At 41.6% G+C, this 12,423-nt stretch overlaps 1 protein-coding gene and 1 long non-coding RNA gene across 2 annotated transcripts in view; both read right to left on the reverse strand.

Moving 5' to 3' along the window:
* The window catches only part of ptchd4 (patched domain containing 4), a 60,790-nt gene that overhangs the window by 32,643 nt on the left and 15,724 nt on the right, over positions 1-12,423 (reverse strand). The gene's annotated exons all lie outside the window — the stretch shown is intronic.
* On the reverse strand, positions 10,914-11,542 carry LOC112842432 (uncharacterized). Its single transcript, XR_003214191.1, has 2 exons — positions 11,458-11,542; positions 10,914-11,347 (listed from the first exon to the last, which is right to left on the reverse strand). It is a non-coding gene; the product is annotated as an uncharacterized LOC112842432 (long non-coding RNA).

Raw genomic sequence — 12,423 nt, forward strand, 5'->3', positions numbered from 1 at the left:
GAATCCACCTCACAGCAGCGGACAGGACTGATGCTGCTCTGTACTAATTTTTTAATTAATCAGATTGTACAGCACACACAAGACGTCACAGTGACAAGAGCTTGGAGATAATGCAATGGTCCAAGAAGAATTGCACAGGAGGAATTCAATAAGCCTCCTGGAACAATAAAAGTGAGTAAGCATTAGTCTATCACACGGAAGTCAGATTATAATAGAAACAGGTTGGTTGTTGTTACACAACCATTCATGATTAAGTTGAAAGTATTAGCAGAACTGCTGATGTATAAGGTGCTAAAAGATACAGCAGAGCAGCCCAGCAAAGGAAAGGGATGACCAAATGATGCTATATGCTATAAGGGTCTGATGCAAACAGAAACATGAAAAATATGCATCAATCTCCTGGCTTCACCCAGGTAAAACTGTTCCAAATGAGAAATAAAAAGATGTGTCACTAGGTAATGGGGTTTCCACAAGTACCTTAAACCTGTTCCTGTTATATTAGCGATTACTGACATAGTCTACATCAAAAAAAAAAAAAGTTATAATGCCAGTGGTGCATTATAACTTTTTTTCTTTTCAGGAATGGTTGCTGAAGGCATCCTGAGGTAGGTTAAAGTTATCACATCAGTGAAGATGTCAAGCAAACTAAAAAAGACATTAAAAGCAATTCTGAGAGAAAAAGGCAATGACAACAAGAGATTAAGATTAATTATTTTATTTATTTAATTATTCAAAAGTGGAAAACATTTAATACAGCTATTAATCCTCTCAGAAGAGGGTGTTCGGCATTTTCACCCCAAGGTAAGATTGTGCAATGATCAAAGAAAAAGCACAAAAAATAAATAAAATAAAGGAAATGAATCAAAAGTTACTTTTCAGATGTTAAACTTCACTGTTAACCTCCTAAGACCCAAACGCTTTCCTGGCATGCCTTTTTAATTTGTCTTTGCTATTTGGGCTGATTGGGACCTGATGAATGTAAAAACAAAGAATTAAGTGAATTTTTCTTTTTTTTTACTTGATTTTATTTCTGAGAAAAAAGAGAGCCACATAAGAGGACTGTTACATCCCCCAGGAGGATGTCTCTTCTCCCTACTAACTCTTTGTTTTGTCTAGGCTCCACCTCCTCTGCCCTGATTGGATGCTGCTCAGAGCCCAGCTAATTGTTAATCAGCAGAGCACTACTTAAGGCCTGTGGAGCTGTGTTTCTGTGCCCTCTGGCCATTTTGGTTGCCATACCTGTGCAGGCTTGCATGCCGCTGCGACTTGTATGTGCATTTTGTTTTCATGTTCAGACTGCTTGTAGGGGAGAGCTGCCTTTTGTTTTGACATCCTGTTTTCTCCTGTTTATATGTTGTTAGGTAGGTTATGGTTATAGGTTGTATATTTTGTTTTCTTTGGAGTTAGGTAAGTTTATTTTATTTTTACATCAGGGATGTTTTTGTTTGTTATGTTGGCCTTGACTCTCCCTGAAGTTATACCTCAGTCTGAACCCAAATCTCATCACATGCATTAAATAAACCTTCTAAAATTACCATCTTGGCTCCTCCTTCACTATCCACCTTTATGTTCGTCCCTTCACCCCCTAGACTAGCCAGGGGACGTAACATAAATTGGGGGCTCGTCCGGGATAATATCCTGTTCAATCCATTTTTAGATGAAGGTTTGGAGTTGTTTGTTTCTGCTGGTGTATTTGGCAGAGGTAGTTAGTATGGCAACTGGTGTTTTTAATTCGAGTGCATTTTTGAGTAGTCCTTCTTGGGAGGAGTTAACTTTGTGTAGAAAACAAGATTTGTTTGCTATAGCAGCACACTTTGAGTTAAATGTAACAAGACAAATGGTGAAAGAGGACTTGAAAACTGCTGTTTTAAACAAACTTGTGGAAGAAGGCTTGCTTCCTGTTTCTGAATCACCTCGTTTGCCAGTTCCTCTTGACAGGACCCCTAATGAAGGAGTGAAGCCTGCTGTGTCATAGGGAGAAGGGTAAAACCCTGTTGCTGTGGAGCAACAAACGGTGGAAAATTTAAGTACTAATGGCTCACCTTCTTTTGCTACCCCATCTTCTCCTCGTTCAAGACAAGAAGTATTACTCAAGGTACGTTTGGCTAAATTACAATTAGAGACTCAGGATAAAGCCCAAGCTCGTCAGGCAGAGTTGGAACTTCGCAAGTTGGAAGCAGAGACAGAAAAGGTGTTGAAACTGAAAAGGTTGGAGCTGGAGTTGCAGACTGAAAGGGAGGTCAGACTGCGTCAGTTGGAGTTACAGGCACAGACTTCAAGAAGCTCTGCTACTCTATGTAGTTCTGCAAATTCATCTGCTGTTGGTGAAACAACCTCCTCCCCTGTAAACACAGGTGGTTTTGATGTGAGTAAAAACATTGTGTTGCTACCTCCATTTCGTGAATCAGAAGTTGATACATATTTCAATGTGTTTGAACGTGTTGCTGCCTCACTGCACTGGCCGAGAGAAGTTTGGCCATTGCTTCTTCAGTGCAAACTGGTAAGCAAAGCACAAGAAGTCTGTTCTGCTATGTCAGGGGTCGGCAACCCACGGCTCCGGAGCCGCATGCGGCTCTTTAGTCCTTATAGTGCGGCTCCGCGTGGTTTGGGAAAATAAATTAGAAGTATTTAGCTGAAGTGCATTTTATTTGTGTTTAGTTCTTTTTTAAAAAACTTGTAGTTCTATTTTGGAAGATTGTTGTGATTTTGAAATATAAAAATGAAATTATATTTTATTATTTTTTTCATCGCTCAAAATAAGCGTCACACTCGGGGAAGCCGGTGTACCCGCTGAAACGCCGTGCATTTATCAAGACTTTCAATCCCAGATAGGGCAATTATGGATCTTCGGATCCACATTATGTCGGCAGCCATTCTCCACCGTGAACTACGTTAAAAACAAACACCGCTCACGCCTCACAGATGACAGCTTTCAGTCCTGCGTAAAGATGAAAGCCCCGATTTGCAGATGCTGTGTGCAGAGGTTCGGGACCAGAAGTCTCATATCACGGCGGACCCAACGATGTTTGCATGAACACGCTTTTCAGCATCTCTTTATTGACCACTTTTCACACACGGTTGCTGTACGCCAGGCGTGTCCAAAGTCCGGCCAATTGGCCCGTGGTCCAGTTTTAATTGGCCCGCAAGTAATTTTATAAATAGAATAGAATATGGCCCGCACTTCAACTTTTGCTTGAGTTTATTGCACTTCTTAGTTTTAACACCAGGGGGAGCTGCTGTTGATCAAGGCAGTTGCTCCACCAAAAAGGACAATCACAGAAGAAATTTACCCCAAGTTACTAAAAATGGCAGAACCAAAGAAGTGAAAGGTAGAAAGTGAGTGCAGAAAATTTCAGACAGGGTGGGAGAGTGAATATTTCTTCAAAGAATTAAAGGGGAAGTGTGTCTGTTTGATCTGCACTGAAACTGTGGCAGTTATGAAAGAGTATAATGTACGACGTCATTATGAAACCAAACATCAGGCCTATGCATCCTACACTGGTGCTGAGCGAGAGCAGAAATTAAAGCAAATGGTAGCTATCCTGCGGGGTCAGCAACAGTATTTTTTTTTTCGTGCTCAAATTGTCCAGAAAAAGGCTCCAATAGCCAGCTATGAGGTCGCCCAACTCATCGCAAGACATGGCAAGCCTTTTTCAGATGGAGACCTCATAAAACGCTGCCTCGTTAAAGTTACCGAAATAATGTGCCCGGAAAAAGTACCGCAGGACTTCAACAACGTCAGCATGTCCAGAAATACAGTTGTGCGACGCATTGAAGACTCGTCAGCCAACATTAAACTGCAACTGTCTGATAAAGCTGTGCTTTTGATTTTTACTCCATCACATGCGATGAGAGCACCGATGCCACAGACACCGCACAGCTGCTAATTTTTTGCGGGGAGTGGATGAGAGCACGAGCGCTTTAGGTGAGTAAAAAATATATTCCACAGTACCCGTGTGTTAATGTGCAGGTACACATGCTTCAAATATCAATAATGCGCATCAATTCTGTCACTACCCTGCTTTTGCGCACCACTTTCTTATATGCTTTTATCTTGTTAACACACAGAGTACACACCGCTGTGCACAGCGCACGCACACGCAAAGTCAGCTGATCTCATCTGATGCAGATCTGCTCCTTGATCAAGTGACATTTGTCCGGATTTTTGGCATGAGTGGCGTTGGATCAGCACCGCGGCTGGATGGCCCGATTTACATACCCAGCACAGCTGATACTCACCAGAATAATTTACTAAAATTATATGCACTCCTGTTATTAAGTTCAGTGCAGTCTGTTAATGTTGATAATAGTTTCAAACGAATGTTAATAGATGTTTTGCTAAGCCTAATAACTTAAATAACAAACTTGAAATGTACCCGTCCCATTTTCCCCTTTATTGTTTTTTTCTCTGTGCTGTAAATCTTCTGTCTAAGAAGAAATCTGAGGCTGCTGTTCTGAGAATGAGCTACCAAAGCTTTTTCTGAATAAATCAATAAAGATCCATTTATGGAAAACTGTGATGAAGGCACTTTTGTCTTTAATTATATTCAACAATATAAGACATTTGACCACTTTTAAGTGATTTTTAATACAGTAAAGTTAAGGTTATATACCTAATTTCTAGTAAGTGGCCCAGCCCCTCCTATATTTTTATGTATGTGGCCCTCAGCGAAAAAAGTTTGGACACCCCTGCTGTACGCATATAGCCGGCTGTAGCTTTTCACAGCCCGACAACACAACAGCAGAGAGAGCACAGACTTTAAGGTGGCAAGGCGTGATTGCGAGTGCCGCTCAGGTGCGTCCGACTCCCATTCAGCGGCACTGCAGACCACGCCCTGCCACACACATTAACAAGGTAAAATAGATATTTAGGCAGAATTTTGCAAATATCTATTTTTTTTAGTGGCATAGTGCTTTTTTTCCAATTACTTTTTAAAAGGGTGGCGGCTCACAACAGTTTTTGTTTGCTACATGGATCATTTTAGTTCAGCTGGGTGTCTTTCCTTTTGTTATATTTCTTTAAGAGTTCAAAATGTGTTCATTACATAAATAAAATGTAATTTTCTCTGTAGCACTTCATGAATTTTATAAGCAACACACCTTAGTTGCTCTGTGGATTCTTTTAAAAAGCAGTGAAAAACTTTTCTGTTCAAACAAGCCTATTGTTGATCTATGTATTTTATATTCTTTATTATTATTATTTACATTTGATCTTTTACATTGTGTATAATGTCTATTGATTGTATTGTTTATTTTAATATTTGTGTACAGCGCTTTGTGACTGCCTGTCTGTGAAAAGCGCTTAATAAATAAACTTTACTTACTTACTTTAGTTGTTCACACAAAGCACAAAGGTAAAAAAAACCAATATATACAGTGTTATCATCATTTTAGATTTCAAAAAGTATTTGTGGCTCCCAGTGTTTTCTTTTGCGTGGAAACCGGGTCCAAGTGGCTCTTTGGGTGTTAAAGGTTGCAGACCCCTGTGCTATGTCTTTGGAAGAAAGTTTGAAATATGATGTAGTGAAGTCTGCTATCCTTGCTGCTTATGAACTTGTTCCCGAAGCATATAGGCAACGCTTTCGCAATCACAAAAGAACAGCAAATCAGACTTTTGTAGAGTTTGCTCGTGAAAAAGCGACTCTTTTTGATAAATGGATAACAGCGAGTAAAGTTCCAGACTACAACTCTTTACGTGAACTAATACTGCTGGAAGAGTTTAAAAATGGCCTGCCAGAACGCATTGTTGTACACCTTAATGAACAGAAGGTTTCCACTTTGAAAGAAGCAGCTGTGATAGCTGATGAATTTGTGCTGACTCATAAAACTGTTTTTGTGCAGAAACGTGAGGTTACCACCAGAGAAACTCCCCCACGAAATGATCCTTCAAGCCCACGATGGACTTTTGCTTCAAAGACTGAAAGGGAATGTTTCTATTGTCATAAACTTGGTCATGTTGTTGTTGAATGTCCCGCTTTGAAGCGCAAGAACCAGTCACCAAAAGGAGTAGGTTTAATTAAAACCATTCATGCTGAGAGAGGGGACCAAAGTGAAGGAGTTGATCCCTGCTTCAAACACTTCCTCTTAGATGGCACTGTGTCGTTGCCTGGGAAGCCTGAGGATGAAAAACCCATTCGAATACTCAGAGATATGGGAGGGTCACAATCTGTGATGTATTACCCTTGAGTGACCATTCCTCTTGTCATGGTAGCATTCTGATTCAAGGAGTTGAAATGGGCTATGTTGAAGCTCTTTTGCATTATGTACACATCAAGTCAAAGTTGGTTAATGACATCTTCTCTGTGGCAGTACACCCCTCACTTCCCATAAAAGGGGTGCAGTTCATTTTGGGAAATGATATTTCTGGTGGAAAAGTGCAACCTGTTCCTGAAGTAACAAATGATCCAAAATCAAACTTGAAGAGCAACAACCTAGCAACATGTTTTCCATCTGTTTTTCCTGCTTGTGTTCTCACCAGGGCTCAAACAAGACGTAAAGCTGCAGAAATTGATTTGGCAGACTCTTCGTTGGCTCAGGCTTTGGCTACAGATGATTTGCAAACCTTGATTGACCTTAAAAGTGGCTCAAAGGATACTACTGAGAAGTGGAAGGATCTCCATCTCTCACAGTTAGACTTGCCAGTCACACGTGAAAGCCTTATTGCTGCTCAGAAGTCGGATTCCTCATTGACTAAATGCTTTACTTCTCTTTCTGAAACAGGAAATAAAAAGGCTTCTTATTTCTTGGAAGATGGGGTCTTGATGCGCAAGTGGACTGCACACTCAAGTTTAACAGCGGACGTAGGGGGAAGCTGTTCTGATGATTGTGACTGGAGCACTACCTATCAGATTGTTGTGCCTCTTGAGTATCGTCACTACGTAGTCTGGTCATTTGGGAGTTACAAAAACGTACAATAAGATAGTAGTTGAGTTTTGCCGCACTTGTAAAACATGTCAGATTGCAGGAAAGCCAAACCAGACAGTTCCCATAGCTCCTCTTCATCCTATACCAGTACTTGGTGAACCTTTTGAACGTGTCATTGTGGACTGTGTTGGTCCATTGCCCAAGACAAAGAATGGTAATCAGTTTTTACTGACTGCAATGTGTACTTCGACTCGTTTTCCAGAAGCTGTCCCACTCAGAAGAATAACTGCACCTTTGGTGATTAAAGTTTTGACAAAGTTCTTCACTACTTTTGGTTTACCGAAAGTAGTCCAGACAGACCAAGGAACTAACTTTCTGTCTAAACTTTTCAAGCAGGTCATGCAGACTCTTGAGATTAAGCATGTCGTGTCAAGTGCATACCATCCTGAGTCGCAAGGAGCATTACAAGGCAACGTTACAGAAATACTGCTTGGATACTGGAAAAGAGTGGGATGAGGGAGTACCCCTGATGATGTTTGCCATGTGTTTGCCATGCGTGAAGCTAAGCAAGAATCCCTTGGGTTTAGCCCAAATGAAGTAGTGTTTGGTCATTCTGTTCGGGGACCTTTGAAGTTGTTGAAAGAACAGTTCTTGTCAACAGACCATGTTGTGAAAACTAATGTTCTGGATTATGTTTCACAGTTCAGAGAGCGCCTCCATAAGGCCAGGTTGGCAGCTGCAGAAGCCCTCTCCTCTGCTCAGGGGAAGATGAAGAGTTGGTATGATAAGAAAGCCGTTCCTCGATCTTTCAATCCAGGTGACAAGGTTTTGGTTCTTCTACCAACTGCTAGCTCTGCATTGTCTGCCCGCTTCTGTGGACCATACCAGGTGGATAAGAAAGTAAATAACACTGACTATGTGATTAAAACACCAGACAGGAAGCGTAAAACATGCTTGTGCCATCTCAATATGCTCAAATCTTTTCATTCTAGAGATGATTCTCTCTGTGGTCCTGCAGATAAGTCTGTGGCATCTCAGTCAGAGCAAATCTCATCTCCAGAAACTCTCTTGTTGAACTCTTCCTCAGGACTGAGGTTGAGTTTAGATGAAGATGGGCTCAAACTTTGTGATGCCAGCTACCAGAGTGCCAGAATGCTTAATTCTGAGGTACTGTCCCAGTTGTCTACATATCTTTCTCACTTGACCCGTGAGCAACAGTTAGACATTGAAAGGCTTGTCAACATTCATTTAAAACTCTTTGGGGACATGCCTTCCTGTACTACTGTAATAGAGCACGACATTGATGTTGGGAATGCAGTGCCTATTAAGCAGCATGCTTACCGGGTGAATATGGCAAAAAGAGAAATGATAAACAAAGAAGTAGACTACCTTCTGAAGCATGGATTGGCTATCCCAAGCTATAGTCCATGGAGCTCTCCGTGCCTGGTTACGCCAAAATCAGATGGAACACCTCGCTTTTGCACAGATTTCCGCAAGGTAAATGCAGTAACGATGCCTGATTCCTTCCCACTGCCCCGTATTGAGGACTGTATTGACAGTGTTGGATCTGCTGCTTATGTGAGTAAGCTTGACCTTCTTAAAGGTTATTGGCAAGTTCCTTTGACAAAAAGAGCATCAGAAATCTCAGCTTTTGTAACATCTGATCACTTTTTACAATATACAGTCATGGCATTTGGAATGAGAAATGCTCCTGCTACCTTTCAGAGGTTAATGTCAACTGTATTATCTGGTGTGGCAAACTGTAATGTTTATCTTGATGATGTGGTCATCTATTCTTCCAACTGGTCAGAGCATGTCACCACTTTAGCCACTGTGTTCAAGCGTTTAGGTGATGCTTCCTTGACCCTCAACTTGGCTAAATGCGAGTTTGGTAAGGCTACAGTTACCTACCTTGGAAAGGAAGTTGGGCAGGGCAAGGTTCGCCCTATCAGTGCAAAGGTTAATGCCATCCTCAACTTTCCTGTGCCAACAACACGCCATGAGCTGCGCAGATTTCTGGGGATGGTTGGTTACTACAGGTGTTTCTGTAGGAATTTTTCTGAAGTCGTAACACCACTGACAAACCTGTGCAGCCCGAAGGTACCATTCATTTGGAGTCCTGAATGTCAACATACTTTTGAATGTGCAAAAGGTCTTCTGTCGAGTTCACCTGTTCTTGTTGCTCCAGACTTTTCTAAACCGTTCAAGCTTGAAGTGGATGCCAGTGAGGTGGGGGCTGGAGCTGTTCTTCTTCAAGATGATGGACAGGGAGTGAGTCATCCTGTCTGCTTCTTTGGCAAGAAGTTCGATGCTCATCAAAGACGGTACTCGACAATTGAGAAGGAGACTCTGGCCATGCTTCTGGCTCTTCAACATTTTGATGTGTATGTGGGATCTACTTCCCAAACTGTAGAGGTCTTCACTGATCACAATCCTCTCATGTTCCTCTCTCGTATGTATAACAACAATCAACGACTGATGAGGTGGGCTTTAATTTCACAAAACTACAACATTGAGATAAAGCATAAGAGAGGATGTGAAAATAGATGACCTCTCAAGAATGTGATGGTGTAAGGTTAACAAACTTATACGCTTGTTTTTCTGGGTGGGGGTGTTACATCCCCCAGGAGGATGTCTCTTCTCCCTACTAACTCTTTGTTTTGTCTAGGCTCCACCTCCTCTGCCCTGATTGGATGCTGCTCAGAGCCCAGCTAATTGTTAATCAGCAGAGCACTACTTAAGGCCTGTGGAGCTGTGTTTTTGTGCCCTCTGGCCATTTTGGTTGCCATACCTGTGCAGGCTTGCATGCCGCTGCGACTTGTATGTGCATTTTGTTTTCATGTTCAGACTGCTTGTAGGGGAGAGCTGCCTTTTATTTTGACATCCTGTTTTCTCCTGTTTATGTGTTGTTAGGTAGGTTATGGTTATAGGTTGTATATTTTGTTTTCTTTGGAGTTAGGTAAGTTTATTTTATTTTTACATCAGGGATGTTTTTGTTTGTTATGTTGGCCTTGGCTCTCCCTGAAGTTATACCTCAGTCTGAACCCAAATCTCATCACATGCATTAAATAAACCTTTTAAAATTACCATCTTGGCTCCTCCTTCACTATCCACCTTTATGTTCGTCCCTTCACCCCCTAGACTAGCCAGGGGACGTAACAAGGACATTCACTTTAAATTTCGATAGAACAGTGGCAGTATAACGTCCTGGTAGGTGGATATCAGGCCCTTGTAGAGCAAAATTTTTGGTCTAGACAACCCAAAATGTGATGTCCACATATGTGGATGCCAGGTCCTAGGAGATTAGAGAACAGTTAGAAAAAGACTGAACAAGTAGAGTCTATTTGGAAGGATCTGAAAGGCCCTTTATTTAAACAGAACACGGCAGCACAACTTAACTAACATGTTTCATCACTTGAGGCAAAAACATACTGTTGCATAGAACCAGGCTGTGAAGGACAAAAAACTAGCAGCCTCACTGGTTACCACTAGAATTACTGAGCCTTTTTTCCCTGGTGCAAGTCCCTACTACTAGATTTACTAGCCTGCGCAAATTTGCGTAAATTCCCCCCGACCTTAACACCTCTTGGCACCCCACTGAGATTTTCACAGGTCTTCAGCTCCATTATATATATATATATATATATATATATATATATATATACATATACATATATATATATATGTATGTATATATATATAATGTATATATGTATGTATATATATATATATATATATACACAGATAGATAGATAGAGGTGTGTGTGTGTGTGTGTGTATACATACACCAATATTTTTGAATACTCGTGTCCATATATATGTTTCCAGATTGTTTGTATAGTGCACTTTCTATACCGTGCTCTGTCCACTTTTTTGCAATGACAATGCAGATTTTCCACTTGTGGGACAAATAAATGCAGATTTGCTGTGTGTGTGTGTGTGTGTGTGTGTGTGTGTGTTTGTGCAACATTGGCATTTGTTTACTCAGATCCAAGGCAGGCCAAACCTCTGTGTTACAACCTACATACAAAAGAAACACATTCACAATATATGGGTACACAAGTCTGTTTTATTTCAAAGTGTTTCAAACTTTACAGCGTTTGCAGACCCAGTGTCCATCATCCCTGCATTTGCCACAGGTGAATTTCTGACAAGTTGCACAGGTAAACCTGCTGCGATTCCTGTTGCAGCTCTCTTGCACCTGGCACTGCGTTGTCTTTACAGTCCCCGGCACAGCAGCTGCAGCAGCCTGCCTCTGTGCTAATATTTCCTTGTGCTGCATGAATCGGCAACGAAGTTGCTGAGCTAGAAGACTCAGAAACAATCTTCTTTTGCCTGTCCACCCTGTACATGCCTTGTACAAAATGTAGGCATTCACTGCCGCCAAATCCAGCATATTGTAAAAAACCGCTACTGGCCACCTGCGTGTTGCTGATCTTACGGAATACATCCATGTCATTTGGTCCAACACGTCTACACCACACTGTAAAAGCAGAGAGAGTCATGAGTATATGTTTTTTTTCTATAGGCCTGTATAGCACACATCAGAAAACATTGCAGCACTGGTGTAAAATTGTACAAACATTCACATACCTTCATGTGGTTATAGTCTGTTATCGTGTTGGGTTTCCTCTTTCTGCCGTCACCGATCATCACGTCTTGGTGCATGGAACTTAGAACACACACAGTTTTTTTTTTTTTTTAGGTGCATAAATTGTCAAGGAGACACTGCCACTTCTAAGGACTGAAGTGGAGAATACCTCTCGCTTTGCAGTATCTTTTGCAAGTTGAGGAAGTTCACGCCGGACTTTATTCACTGTGCCCAGTAACGTTGTTTTGCGCTGCAGCAGTCTGTGCGACAGTGTAGTGAAGTAAAGAAATTGTCCGTTGTGACATTTCTCCCATCATCCAAAAACGGCTCCACCAGTTTCATGACCACGTTCTCTGCCAGCCTCTCTCCCTTCTGACGACTGGGGTCCTTTCCCAAGTAAGGAGATGCACTGCAGACATATTTGGTGTCCAAATCCGTGGCCATCAAGAACTTGATCCCAAATTTGTCTGGCTTGGTTGCAATATACTGTGTGAATGGAAAACGAACCTTGGTAGGGAACAGCTGTTCCCTACCAAGCATTTCTTGCAGCTGGCAACAACGGTCGTGCATTCAGTATAGCTGTGACTTCCGCAAGAAATGTGGTCAAAATCTCATGAGTAAGTTGAAGCATTTCTACCAGACATTTCTGAAAGTTGTAACACAGAGGTTTGGCCTACCTTGGATCTGAGCGAGGCCTCAAGGATAATGGGTGGTTTGCACAACAAAAGCTGGAGGAGAAACAAGCTGACGACCTGTGAAAATCTCAGCAGGGGTGCTTAACACCTCGGGACTTGCACCAGAAAATAAAAAAGCCAGTAATTCTAGGGGGTGTTGGGTTTAGGGAAGTTACGCAAATTTGCGCAGGATAGTAAACCTAGTGTTACACATGCTAGTTACACTCTAGATGACACTAAGAACAAATGCTGGATGGACAATAATAATGCAGTTAAATGGTGGAAAAGCAGAAA

This window comes from Oreochromis niloticus, linkage group LG15 (assembly GCF_001858045.2).
Source record: "Oreochromis niloticus isolate F11D_XX linkage group LG15, O_niloticus_UMD_NMBU, whole genome shotgun sequence".
Taxonomy (NCBI): domain Eukaryota; kingdom Metazoa; phylum Chordata; class Actinopteri; order Cichliformes; family Cichlidae; genus Oreochromis; species Oreochromis niloticus.